Below are 12272 nucleotides of genomic sequence, written 5' to 3'. Positions count from 1 at the left end.
CTATGGGGGGGGGGCCCTACTGCAAAAAGGACCTAATGGTCTCCTTCATCCTTGCGCTTATTTCTCTAAAAAGTTTGCGCACTCCCAATTGAACTGGCCTATTTGGGAGAAAGAAGCCTCAGCTGTTCACCATGCTCTCACTCTTTGGCGACAATTCCTAGAAGGGTCCAAAGTCCCCTTCGAAGTTTGGACCGATCACAAGAATCTGGCCGCCCTCACAGGAACCCATAAATTATCCGCAAAACAACAACGTTGGGCGGAATTCTTTGCTCAGTTTCGTTTTGTCCTGAAGCATGTCCCAGGAAAACAAAACGTTCTCGCGGATGCTCTCTCCCGATTGCCTCAATACCCGGCAAAACTCGATCGGCCAACAGACTCTTTATTTACGCCCGCACAAAGAGAAGCCCTGCCCGTATTGGCTGTACAAACCCGATCCCAAACGCTATCCCAGCAACAGCACACGATCACCAGCGGGCAAACTCCTCCAATCCTACCGACTGCTCTCCTGCCTCCTCCACGGAACACCGCGATGGCTCCGGCTCCTCCGACTCAACCGGCCGCCCAGCCGCTGTCAGGCTGCTATCTCGGTTTGGTTATTGCCTCTGTCTCTGCGCTGTACTGTCTGGCCCTCAAGGTCGCATACCTAGGCCTGGGAACTCAGCTCCTGGGAAACTGTATTCAGCCTATGCTTGTAATCTCCCGCCTTTTCTGCTTTATATTATCTCCCAGCTAGTGAGTCTCTCATAGCTGTCATTTTATTCGTTTGCACTGTATGCCTATTTGACCAGTAAAAGCCATCTGCTTGGACTCTATATGACTTTGTGGTGATTTCTGGTTCTGTGGGCCAAGGGCTGACATTATGACAGCTATCTCTTCACCATTCTACTAGCCAGGCTGGAGCCCAGGAGGGTTTGCCTGCCACTTGGATGGGAGCTGTGCAGCTCTCCAGGTGATCTACTACCCTGGAGCCCTTCTCTGAGGATCCTACTCTGTTACAGGACTTAATCGCTGAACTTTTCCGGACTACCCGAGAGGTTTGCCGCTTGAGGGGACTGGTACAGGAACAGTGGCAATCTCTTAAAGGAACTCTCTGGATGTTGACGTCGGAGGATACTGATACTCGTTTAGATCTTCAAGACTTGGATCAATTACTGGACGATGCCCGGTTGGCAACTGAGGATTTACAAATATTAACTGGACTTTTGGATAATCTTATTTCTCGAGAAACTCTTTCTACCATGGCGGGAGCCCCGCCGGAGGGTTTTTCCCTGATCCCGGATGCAGCCAGCTGTCAGGCTGAGGCCAAGCGAGTCGCTATTAGCACCGCTCTTCTCCTTGTGGAATGTACAAAGGACACCCCGGTAGCCACCTTGGCTCAAGTTTTGACCTCGACTTTTGGAGCCGAGGCACCCGCACTGGCGGTTCGAGTACAACCTCTGCTGGGCGGGGAACCCGACCCCATACTCTCACTCCTGGAGACAGAACTTTTGCCGCGCATTACGGCAGAGGCTGCCCTAAGACTTGAGAACGCCAAAGTTCTTGCGGATCAGCATGCCGCCGAAGCGGCTAAGGTCGCAAGAGAGAGAGAAGCTGCGGAAGCAGCCAGGGCGGCTGCAGCAAGGATTAGGGATCGGGCGAACGTGGACACGCGCCCCAAGGACAATGTACAAGGGCTCTCAGGTCTGTCTTTCTCCCCGGCGTTTGTCCCATCGCGCGCGACCCAACGCGCACGCCGTTTGGCTGACCGACGTCGAGACTCAGGAGAGTCTGAAGACGAGGATCTATATGGGGATAGCTCTCAATGGGCCACAAGCTTCCGGACCAGTAAACCTCATCTTACTGGTGGCCCAAGTGAGGAGGTTCATCTCTTACGAGCCCAGAATCGGGAGCTCTCCGACCGTGTTGATCAACTCCAGGAACTAATGGAACGTATGCTTCAGGAGAACAGACAATTACAACAAACCCTGATAGCTCAGAGACAGCCCGTTCCGATACCGGGTCAGGGGGTACCCGTACAGCCACCCCAACCACCCGCTAATGTGCCTGCTCCACCCTTGCCTCCTGGAGCTCCTGTTGTTCCTCCGCCCGGACCACCCGTGCAACCGGGCCAACCTGCGCCCGGCCCTTGGAAGCAACTCAAATTGAGGACTACGTACGACGGATCTCTCGAGACTTTGCCTTGTTTCTTGCATCAAGTGGACAGTTATATGCGAGAACAAGGACAACTTTTCCCCACGGAAGATAGCCGGGTGCGTTACGTAGCTTCCCTTCTGACAGGTAAAGCGGCTGACTGGATGGTCCTCCAGTTTGACACCCGCTCTCGTGCTATTCGTTCCCTCAACAACTTCATGACTGCCCTGAGAAGGAGGTTTGAGGACCCCTTCCTGGGGGAAAGAGCCAAAACGGAACTCTTACAATTAAAACAAGGCTCTGCTACAGTTCGAGAATTTGCCGATGAATTTCAACGACTGGCAAGTAAAATTGTAGGTTGGCCCGAGACCACCCTGATCCATCATTTCAGGGAAGCCTTGCATCCTGACATTCTGAACTGGTCTTACATGCGGGGCGATCCCGATACCCTCGAAGACTGGATCCTATTAGCCGAGGAAGTGGAAAGCCGCCGACGCTTTATTTCTCTCGTCCGTCAAAAGCACAAGGAAAAAGGCACCCAAAAGCCTCAACCCAAGGCACCATTGCTCGTCCCACGAAATCCCCCACGTCCGCCCCAGGAACGTGAAGCCCGATTTCAAAGGGGTGCCTGTCTTACTTGCGGAGAAATGGGCCACTTTGCAGCCGTTTGCCCGCGCCGCCAGGAATTATTTCGTCCCAGCACGACAACCCGCGCCCGAGGTCGTCCACCACGCAGAGGCACCGCGGCCACCCGCAGCGCAGCTCCGGGAAGACCCACACCCTCTGCACTCCATGCCGGGGACCCAGCCTCCCTGCCTACTACCAACGACCCAGCCGGGTCTCGGATTACAAGTGCCCCATTGGGGGACAACTTTCCCTCTTCGGATGAGGAAAATCCTTGGAATTCTCCAGCCTTAAACCTGGAATCTCCCCTCGACTTGTCAAAAAACGGCTCCGGTCTGTGGTGAATGGAGCGTCTCCACAGACCTCTCAGGATCTTCCTATCAAACCGAATGCTCCTACCAAAATCAAAGAAGTGGACTCCACCGTCTACGTGGATGCAGTTTTACAACACCTTAACGGTGGCCCACAACTACCCGTCAAAGCACTAATTGACTCTGGTTGCTGTCGCACTCTCATAAGCGAAGCCACTTTTGCTGCACTCAGAGCCGACTCTGAGGCTTTACCCGCCCCCGTCCAATTTGCCCAAATGGACGGAAGCCATTTCCAGGGGGGTCCAGTTGATCACCGCACCATAGGGGTGGCAATGGGAATTGGTTCCCACTGGGAACAAATAGACTTCACTATAGCCCCTATCCGATTTGAAGTGGTCTTGGGAATTAACTGGATTAAAGGACATAGTCCCAGTATTGATTGGGAAACAAACACTATCTCCTTCGCTAGTCCCACCTGCGACCAGCATCGGCAGAACTTTGCTCTGCTATATCCGCCCGTTCCAGCATTAACCTCTACTACCCCAGCACCACCGGTTCTACCTGCTGTATACCGGGACTTTGAAGATGTCTTCGATCTTAGGGAATGTGATGCCTTACCCCCCCACCGGGCCTCAGACTGTGCGATTGAAGTGGTAAAGGACTGCACATTAACCAAGAGTAAGATTTACCCTATGAGCGCTTCCGAGCGCACTGTCCTCCGGGACTTTTTGGACAAAAACCTCGCCAGAGGGTTCATTCGCCCTTCGAATGCCCCAAACTCGGCCCCCGCGTTTTTCGTCCGGAAAAAAGAGGGCGACCTTCGCCTGTGCATTGACTTCAGAAAGCTCAATGCGGTTACCCAGACCAACGCCTATCCTATCCCATTAATATCGGATATTTTGGGACAATTACAGGAAGGCCGTGTGTTCTCTAAATTAGACTTGGTGGAAGCTTACTACCGAGTCCGTATCCGCGAAGGGGATGAGCACCTCACTGCCTTCTCTAGCTGTTTCGGAATGTATGAATTCCTTGTGATGCCGTTCGGATTAAAAGGGGCCCCGGGGGTCTTCATGCAACTCATCAATGAAATCCTACATGACCTTCTATATCGTGGGGTGGTGGTCTATTTAGATGACATTCTCATTTATTCGAAAACTATGAACGAGCATGTGGCTCTGGTCCGGGAAGTTCTGCAACGCCTGCGTGACCATCAACTTTTCGCAAAACTAGCTAAGTGCGAATTTCATCAAAGCAAACTCACGTTTTTGGGATACATCATCTCCCACCAAGGTCTTCGCATGGACCCCGCCAAAGTCCAAGCCGTCCTCGATTGGACTCCCCCCACCAACCGTAAGCAAGTACAACAATTTCTGGGATTTGCAAACTTCTATCGGGGATTCATCCCTAACTTCGCCCAGGTGGCTCTACCCATTACGGACCTACTGAAAACTAAGGGAAAAGTAAGCTCGGCTGCCTTGCCCTCCGCAAAAATCCTATGGACTGAGCAATGCCAAGCCGCTTTTCTGGCCCTCAAACGCCTCTTCACTTCGGAGCCGGTGCTACGGCACCCAGACCCAAATCAAATGTTCATTGTGCAAGTCGATGCTTCCGATGTAGCCATGGGAGGGGCTCTCCTCCAGCAAGGACCGGATGGTCTTCTTCACCCTTGCGCTTACTTTTCAAAAAAATTTGCGCACGCTCAATTAAACTGGCCCATCTGGGAGAAAGAGGCCTCAGCAGTTCATCATGCACTGACTCTATGGCGGCAATTCTTGGAAGGGTCTAAAGTCCCCTTTGAGGTTTGGACCGATCACAAAAATCTAGCTGCCCTCACGGGGTCCCATAAGCTATCGGCGAAACAACAACGGTGGGCGGAGTTCTTTGCTCAGTTCCGTTTCACCCTGAAGCACGTCCCTGGGAAGCAGAACGTTCTCGCGGATGCCCTCTCCCGTTTACCACAATATCCGGTAAAACTCGAGAGACCCACCAACTCTCTGTTCACCCCTATGCAACGTGGAGCCCTACCTGTGCTGGCTGTGCAAACTCGATCCCAGCATCAGCACGCCTTACCCAACTTACAAGCTCCGCCAGCCCAACCGGCTGCCCAGCCACCACCGCAACAGACCGGCGTTCCCGCCCTTCCTACCCCTCCGGCCGCCCAGCCGCCTGCAGTCTGCGCGCCGCCGCACGTAAGCACTAGCCCCATAACTGTTTCTAAGATCACCATGGCCGACGGGGGGGCCCCCTCCAAAATCCCCATCTCCGAGTCCTTTTTAAATGTCCTTCGGGACCAGTGCCTTTTAGAACGCTCCGCTCATACCCTACCTCCTGGTGTTTTGGAACAGGGAGGATCCTGGTACAAGGACTCGAAATTGTATGTACCCAAAGCTCTCCGGAAGGACGTTTTACATTTACCTCATGGAGCCAAAACAGCTGGGCACTTTGGGTTTCTGAAAACCCTTCACTTATTGCGCAGACAGTTCTGGTGGGGGGGAATGCGTTCCGACATTGACTCCTTCATCCGCAGCTGTCCCGTTTGTGCCGCTGCGAAACGATCGCAGGGCAAACCCCCGGGACTGCTACAACCTCTTGAAACGCCCAGCAAACCTTGGGAAGTGATTGCTATGGACTTTATGACTGATCTCCCTCTCAGTGGGGGTAAAACTGTGTTGTGGGTTGTTACTGATTTGTTTTCTAAACAAATACATTTGATTCCATGCGCAGGGATCCCCTCTGCTCAGAAACTGGCCCGCCTCTTCATGACGCATATCTTTCGTTTACATTCGTTTCCGCGTAAGATAATTTGTGACCGCGGAAGTGGTTTCGTTTCTAAGTTTTGGAAAGCTTTCCTCAAGTTGGTGGGAGTGGAACAAGGGTTGTCTAGTGCATACCATCCTCAAACTGATGGTCAAACTGAACGTGTCAATGCTGTACTTGAATGTTATTTACGCTGTTATGTTAACTACCACCAGGATGACTGGGTGGAACTGTTACCTTTAGCAGAATATGCCTACAATAATGCCATGCATCAATCCACAGGTTTTAGCCCATTTTTTGCTGTGTATGGACAAGATTTCAGTCCTATTGCTCCTGCAGATGATGTAGAGGGGGAGGGGAACCCCGACATTGCCTCCTGGGCACACGCCCTCCGTACCACTTGGCCCTGGCTCGTTAGCAACCTCGACCGGGCCAAGCGTAAATACAAAGCGCAAGCTGACAAACATCGCTCCCCCGGGGGTGATCTGCAAGTGGGTGCTTTGGTTTACCTTTCCACCAAAAATCTCCGTTCCACCCGTCCGTGCCATAAGCTCAGTGCTAAATTCATTGGCCCTTTCCCCATCACCCGGGTCATAAACCCTGTCACGGTGGAACTGGCTCTCCCCAAAACCTTGAGGCGTGTGCATCCTGTTTTCCACATTAGCCTCCTCAAACCCCATGTTGCTTCTCCACAGTGGCATCCGGATCCACCTCCTGCGCAACCCATCATGGTGGGGGGGGAGGAACACTTCGAAGTCTCCAAGATCCTTGACTCCCGTGTTCACCATGGCAACCTGCAGTATTTAGTCCGTTGGAAACATTTCCCCCCTGCCTATGACGAATGGGTGCGCGCACGAGATGTCTCCGCCCCCGACCTCGTCAACGCCTTTCACATTGCTTACCCAGATAAGCCAGCCCCCTTGCGAACTGGGAGGGGGCCTTGAAGGGAGCAGAATGTCAGGCTGCTATCTCGGTTTGGTTATTGCCTCTGTCTCTGCGCTGTACTGTCTGGCCCTCAAGGTCGCATACCTAGGCCTGGGAACTCAGCTCCTGGGAAACTGTATTCAGCCTATGCTTGTAATCTCCCGCCTTTTCTGCTTTATATTATCTCCCAGCTAGTGAGTCTCTCATAGCTGTCATTTTATTCGTTTGCACTGTATGCCTATTTGACCAGTAAAAGCCATCTGCTTGGACTCTATATGACTTTGTGGTGATTTCTGGTTCTGTGGGCCAAGGGCTGACAGCCGCCTGAAGTCTACGCACCGCAACACGTAAGCATTTCCCCCTCGCCAACCCCCCTACCTGCTCCTACTACTACTTTGAACGAGGGGGGGGGGGTTCCCGTCTCCGATTCTTTCTTAAAGTCCCTGCAAGAACACTGCCTTATGGAACATTCTGATCAAACCCTGCCTCCTGGTGTTATTGAACAAGGGGGCTCTTGGTACAAAGACTCAAAATTGTATGTACCCAAAGCGCTCCGAAAAGACGTCTTACACTTAGCCCATGGAATGAAAACCGCAGGGCACTTTGGGTTCCTAAAGACCCTTCACCTGTTGCGCAGACAGTTTTGGTGGGGGGGAATGCGTTCTGATATTGACTCTTTTATTCGCAGCTGTCCTATTTGCGCCACAGTCAAACGATCTCAAGGCAAGCCCCCAGGACTACTGCAACCACTTGAAATACCCTCCAAACCCTGGGAAGTGATTGCTATGGATTTTATGACGGATCTCCCTCTCAGCGGGGGAAAAACTGTACTATGGGTTATCACTGACTTATTTTCTAAGCAAATACATTTGGTTCCATGCGCAGGGATCCCCTCCGCTCAGAAATTGGCCCGCCTCTTCGTGTCACATGTCTTTAGACTACATTCGTTTCCGCGCAAAATAATCTGCGACCGCGGCAGTAGCTTTGTTGCAAAGTTTTGGAAAGCTTTTCTCAAATTGGTGGGGGTGGAACAGGGATTGTCTAGTGCATACCATCCCCAAACGGATGGCCAGACCGAACGTGTTAATGCTGTACTTGAATGTTATTTGCGCTGTTATGTCAATTACCACCAAGATAACTGGGTAGAACTGTTACCTTTTGCAGAATATGCTTACAATAATGCTGTACATCAGTCCACTGGTTTCAGCCCGTTTTATGCAATATATGGACAGGACTTCGGTCCTATCCCCCCTGTGGAGGATGTGGAAGGGAGGGGGATGCCGACATTGCCTCTTGGGCACACACCCTCCGCACTACATGGCCCTGGCTGATTAACAATCTTGCCCGAGCCAAGCGCTTATACAAAGCACAGGCCGATAAGCATCGGTCCCCCGGTGGGGACCTACAAGTAGGTAACCTGGTATACCTATCCACCAAGAATCTGCGTTCCACCCGCCCGTGCCATAAGCTCAACGCTAAGTACATTGGCCCATTTCCCATCACTCGCATCATAAATCCTGTCACAGTGGAACTATCTCTCCCCAAAACCTTAAGGCGTGTGCACCCCGTTTTCCACATCAGCCTCCTGAAACCCCATATTGCTTCTCCGCAATGGCATCCAGAACTGCCTCCCGAACAGCCCATAATGGTGGGGGGGGGGAGAACATTTCGAGGTCTCCAAGGTCCTAGACTCCCGTATTCACCATGGAGTTTTACAATACCTAGTTCGCTGGAAACACTTCCCCCCTGCCTATGACGCACACGAGATGTCTCCGCCCCCAAGCTCGTCAACGCCTTTCACATTGCCTACCCAGACAGACCAGCCCCCTTGCAGGATGGGAGGGGGCCTTAAGGGGAGCAGGATGTCAGGCTGTTATCTCGGTTTCTCTGTTGTCTCTGTTCCTTTGCTGAACCGTCCAGACTTCAAGGACAGCTTCACATACCAAAGCCTGGGAACGCTACCCCTGGGAAAGTGTGCTCTGTTTATGCTTTGTGTGCTCTGTAATCTCCCGCCTTTTCAAGCTTTATATTGCCAACTAACGAGCAAGACCCTCATAGCTGTCATCTTATCCTATATGCACTGTATTGCCTATTTGACCAGTAAAAGCCATCTGCTTGGATTCTAACTGTCTCTGTGGTGATTTCTGGTTCTTTGGGTCAAGAGCTGACAAGAACCAGCTTGGTTCCCCACTCCTGCACATGAAGCCTGCTGGGTGACCTTGGGCCAGTCACAGTTCTCTCGGAGCTCTCTCAGCCCCACCTACCTAATAAGGTGTCTGTTGTGGGGAGAGGAAGGGAAGGAGATTGTAAGCCGGTTTGATTCTCCTTAAAAAATAAAGGTAGAGAAAGTCGGCATACAAAAACTGACTCCTCTTCTTCTTAAGAAAACAAAACAACCTTGTAAATCTCAGTAATAACCCCCCCTCCCAACTTCAATGACACTTTAAAAACAGTGACCTGAAGAACAGCCTAACAATATCGAACTAGAAACTACAAAACAGGAGTCCTGTGTCAATATAAAACACAAATATTGCACTGCAGGTCAAACGCGATCCATGCAAGCGGAGCCCTAAAAAAAGAAAATCACAGTTAATAAATAAATAAACTCTTCACAGGTCAATTGTTCCAGCAAGGTGTTGTGGTTAAGAGCAGTGGATTCTAATCTGGAAAACCGGGTTTGATTCCCCACTCCTTCACGTGAAGCCAGTTGGGGGACCTTGGGCTAGTCACAGTTCTTTCTGAACTCTCTCAGCCCCACCTACCCCACAAGTAGGGTTGCCAACCTCCAGGTAGTAGCTGGAGATCTCTTGCTATTACAGCTGATAGAGATCAGTTCACCTGGAGAAAATGGCCGCTTTGGCAATTGGACTCTATGCCATTGAAGTCCCTCCCCTCCCCAAACCCCACCCTCCTCAGGCTTTGCCCTAAAAATCTCCTGCTGGTGGTGAAGAGGGACCTGGCAACCCTACTCACAAGGTGTCTGTTGTGGGGAAAGGAAGGGAAGGTGATTGATTCTCCTTAAAAAAAGATAGAGAAAATCGGTGTATAAAAACCAATTCTACTTGTGACACTTATGAGAATGTACTGAAAAGTGGTCACTATGAGGCTTCTTACTACGTATGAACAAATGCTCGGAAGGGGACGGCAGTCATGGTGACATGCCAAAAGCTGAAACTGTGGTTAGACCCCAATGCTCTCACATACCACATGACAACAATATGCTCAACCATGTGAAGTGCCCATTGACTTCAATGGACTTCATAATTAAGTGCTGTCAAGTCACAACCAACTTAGGGCGACCTCTCACAGGGTTTTCAAGGTAAGAGATGAGTGGAGGTAGTTTGCTGTTCGTTGCCTTCCTCAGCATAGCAAACCTGGTCTTCTCTGGTGATTTCCCATCCAAACGCTGTGGCCAGCCCTGCATAGCTTCCAGCCTCTGACCAGATCAGGCTGCCCTGTCCTATGTCGCCTGCTACAATGGATTTATTTGTTTGTTTGTTCATTTTAAAACATTTTTATTCCACCTTTCTACCCAGTCAGGGTCCCCAAGGTGGCCTGAGGAGGGCAGGGACCTTGGGCTAGTCACAGTTCTCTCCGAACTCTCTCAGCCCCACCTACCTCTCAAGGCATCTGTTGTGGGAGGGGAAGGGAAGAGTATTGTAAGCCACTTTGAAACTCCTTAAAGGTAGAGAATAGAGGGGTATAAAAACCAACTCTTCTTCTTCTACTTCATCTTCTTCTTCCTCCTCTTCCTCTTCTTCATCATTCCTTTGGTTCTGGTCTCCTGTTCCCCCAGGCATTTCCCTTTAGGCTAAGCCCTTTTATCTGCATGGAGGAAGGAGTGAAGGAAAGAGGTGAATCCGAGCTAAGGACAAAGGGCCATTAAGAGCTAAGAAACAAGATTTACAACCAGCCTCTGGAATACCCAGGCTTAGGTTTCCCAAATATTTAGGTTGCCGTTTTGTTAATTTTTAAGCAATGCTGGTTTAACTCGATTATTGTTAGAATTGCCCTTTTCCTAAAGCAGGATGGACAATCGCTTCTATTTGAGACCGAGTAGTAACCGATTTCCTCCTCAGCTCCCTCCCCCATCCTTCAGTTGCCAAGATCCAGAGTTCAAGGTGGAGCGGGTACAGGATCCTCCCTAGGAAGGGAAGCCCCTCCCGGAGGTGAGTAAAATAGCTCGTGATCCGGGTGTGGCAGGTGCAGGAGCCGGGACCTGGGTTCAAGGGGCAACACAGCACAGTGGCTGGCTCCGCTGTAACCTGGTTATGCAATGCTCCTGATAATTACAGCCCCGTGGTCAGTGAGCACACTGATAGATTGCATGTACCCAAAGGCGGAACATAAGCCCCAGCTGCAGTTGCCAACTCAAGAAGAAGAAGAGTTGGCTTTTATATGCCGACTTTCTCTACCATTTAAGGGAGACTCAAACCGGCTTACAATCACCTTCCCTTCCCCTCCCCACAACAGACACCCTGTGAGGTAGGTAGCTGAGAGAGCTGTGACTAGCCCAATGTCACCCAGCTGGCTTCATGTGCAGGAGTGGGGAAACAAATCCAGTCCTCCAGAATACAATCACCTTCCCCTCCCCACAACAGACACCCTGTGAGGTAGGTGGGGCTGAGAGAGCTGTGACTAGCCCAAGGTCACACAGCTGGCTTCATGTGCAGGAGTGGGGAAACAAATCCAGTCCTCCAGATTAGCATCCGCCGCTCATGTGGAGGAATGGGGAATCAAACTGGGTTCTCGAGATCAGAGTCCACCGTTCCAAACCACTGCTCTTAACCACTACACCACACTGGCTCAGGTTGGGAAATTCCTAGGTTGGGAAACCTCCAGGTAATAGCAGAAGATCTCCTGCTATTACAACTGATCTCCAGCTGATAGAGATCAGTTCACCTGGAGAAAATGGCTGCTTTGGCCATTGGACCATATGGCATTGAAGTCCCTCCCCAAACCCCGCCCTCCTCAGGCTCTGCCCCAAAAACCTCCCGCTGGTGGCAAATAGGGACCAGGCAACCCTAGAAATTCCTGAAGATTTGGAGGGGGTTTTAGCCTGAGAAGGGTGGAGCTTGGGGAGGGGAGGGACCTCAGTGGAGTATAATGCCCTGAAGCCCGCCCTCCAAAGCATCAATTTTTCATCAGGGGAACTGACTTCTGTAGTCTGGAAATTAATCATGATTCCTGGAGAACCCCAGGCCCCACCTAGAGGTTGGCAACCTTAAAGCTGCCACGCCCATCTCCTGAGGAAGATGATGAAGAGGAAGGGACAGCGGGGAGGTCTGATGGAGGATGCGTGTGTGTTAAGTGCCGTCAAGTCGGTTCCGACTCATGGCAACCCTATGAATCAGTGTCTTCCAAAACGTCCTGTTCTTAACAGCCTTGTTCAGATCTTGCAAATTGAGGGCTGTGGCTTCCTTGTTGGGTCTTCCTCTTTTCCTGCTGCCTTCAACTTTCCCTAGCATGATCATCTTTTCCAGTGACTCTTGTCTTCTCATAATGTGACCAAAGTACGACAGCCTC

Source organism: Euleptes europaea, chromosome 2 (genome assembly GCF_029931775.1).
Source record: "Euleptes europaea isolate rEulEur1 chromosome 2, rEulEur1.hap1, whole genome shotgun sequence".
NCBI classification, from domain to species: Eukaryota; Metazoa; Chordata; class Lepidosauria; order Squamata; family Sphaerodactylidae; genus Euleptes; species Euleptes europaea.
Note: the sequence above shows the minus strand (reverse complement) of the source record.